Source organism: Bombina bombina, chromosome 2 (genome assembly GCF_027579735.1).
Source record: "Bombina bombina isolate aBomBom1 chromosome 2, aBomBom1.pri, whole genome shotgun sequence".
Taxonomy (NCBI): Eukaryota; Metazoa; Chordata; class Amphibia; order Anura; family Bombinatoridae; genus Bombina; species Bombina bombina.
Genome location: NC_069500.1, coordinates 774,318,775 through 774,321,383, shown reverse-complemented (window position 1 = coordinate 774,321,383; position 2,609 = coordinate 774,318,775).

Here is a 2,609-nt window from a genome sequence, read left to right as displayed (position 1 = left end):
TTAGTTAAATTTTATTAACCCCTAATCTGCTGTCCCTAACATTGCCGACACCTACCTACATTTATTAACCCCTAATCTGCCGCCCCCAATGTCGCTGCTACTATATTAAATTTATTAACCCCTAAACCTAAGTCTAAACCTAAGACTAACACCCCCCTAACCTAAATATAATTTAAATAAAACAAAATAAAATTACTACAATTAAATAAATTATTCCTATTTAATACTAAATACTTACCTATAAAATAAACCCTAAGCTAGTTACAATATAACTAATAGTTACATTTGTATCTATCTTAGGGTTTATATTTATTTTACAGGCAACTTTGTATTTATTTTAACTAGGTAGAATAGTTATTAAATAGTTATTAACTATTTAATAACTTTCTAGTTAAAATAAAGACAAATATACCTGTAAAATAAATCCTAACCTAACTTACAATTACACCTAACACTACTCTATAATTAAATAAATTACCTAAACTAACTACAATTAAATACAATTCAATTAAATAAACTAAAGTACAAAAAAACCCCACTAAATTACAGAAAATAAAAAAATTATTACAAGAATTTTAAACTAATTACATCTAATCTAATCCCCCTAACAAAATAAAAAAGCCCCCCAAAATAATAAAATTCCCTACCCTATACTAAATTACAAATAGCCCTTCAAAGGGTCTTTTGCGGGGCATTGCCCCAAAGTAATCAGCTCTTTTACCTGTAAAAAAAAATACAATACCCCCCAACATTAAAACCCACCACCCACACACCCAACCCTACTCTAAAACCCACCCAATACCCCCTTAATAAAACCTAACACTACCCCCTTGAGCGTCTTCACCCAGCCGGGCACAAGTGGTCCTCCAGAGGGGCAGAAGTCTTCATCCAATCCGGCCAGAAGAGGACCTCCAGACAAGCAGAAGTCTTCATCCAGGCGGCATCTTCTATCTTCATCCATCCGGAGCGGAGCGGGTCCATCTTGAAGCCAGCTGACGCGGAGCATCCTCTACTTCCGACGACTCCCGACGAATGAAGGTTCCTTTAAATTACGTCATCCAAGATGGCGTCCCTTGAATTCCGATTGGCTGATAGGATTCTATCAGCCAATCGGAATTAAGGTAGAAAAAATCCTATTGGCTGATTGGATCAGCCAAAAGGATTGAACTTCAATCCTATTGGCTGATCCAATCAGCCAATAGGATTGAGCTCGCATTCTATTCAGCCGATTCTGCCCCATTGATTCCTATGGGGAAATCGTGCATGAGCACGTTTAGCCAGCTTACCGCTACCGTAAGCAACGCTGGTATTGAGGTGAGATGAGATGAGGTGCTCTACGCTCACCTTTTTGCGGATAACGCCAGGTTAAAAAAAACCTGTAATACCAGCGTTGTCTTAAGGGAGCAGTGAAAAAAAAAATGCTCGTTAGCAACGCACCCCTGTTACCGCAAAACTCGTAATCTCGGTGTTAGGAATTTACATTAATTTTATTGTTTTTTTATATGCATTTTTATTGGGGGTTTATTTTAAAGGATAATTATAAAATATATTGTATTATAACCCGGCCATATACTGACATATTACTTGGAGGCACACTGCTGAGATATTAATATTTATCACATTGATATGATATACTTATAGTAAATAGAAATTGTTATTGAAAAAAATATTAAAAATAAAATTTTGAAAAATTGATTAAAAAAATTATATACATTTTTCATATTTCAAAATTAATATTAATAATTTTTTAATTTTTTTTTTTCCTGTTGGTCAAAATTGTAGCGTTTTAATTTAACTAAATACTAAGCCAATATAATAATATCTGTAACCAGAAGTGAATAATTTAATTCTGTACATAGTGCTGAAATTTGTTCCCGGAAATTACCCCTATCTCAGGGCGATGTTCTTAAGATGGACATTATAGGCCACATTAAAAAGAGGTGTAATAATGCCGGTGATTTAAATGATTATATGGATATGCTTGAAATTAAGGCTAAATTGCTATTGATGATGGAAGGTGGAATGAAAAAAGTGAATTATTCCAAGAATTATTAAAAATTAATCAATGCAAAAATCTTAAAAAATGCGACAAACTAATACTAAAATTTTGGCCCCTTGTAATATGCATTGTTGACGAAATGTTGCTATACCTCATAGAGAAGGAATTGCAAATACAGGGGCTAGAAGATAATATTCACTCCTCACGCAGATGCGAAGAGAATTTAAATATAGCCGAAAATAAAATTGATGAGTTTGCCCAAGACATGGCCGCCTTAGATAAGCATAGCCTAAGTTTACTAGCCAAAATACAAGAGTTAAATAAACAACCCGCACAAAGCCAGAGACAATTAAGTGGTTTAAAAAGGTTGTATCGTCATAATGAAAACCCCCCTATTAACAGTGAGAATAATGCAGATAATTCTAATTATCTTAAAGAATGCATCAGGGATGAAATGCAGAAATTTAAGGAAGAATTTAGACAAAGAACCCCTATTGGGTCAGAAGTAAATTTCTCAAATAGACAGTCACCTCATGATATAAATTCAGGGAGCTGCTATAACTCAGCTAAGGAGGGGGAGGGAAGCTCTAGTAGTGAGTCAGAGGGTGGA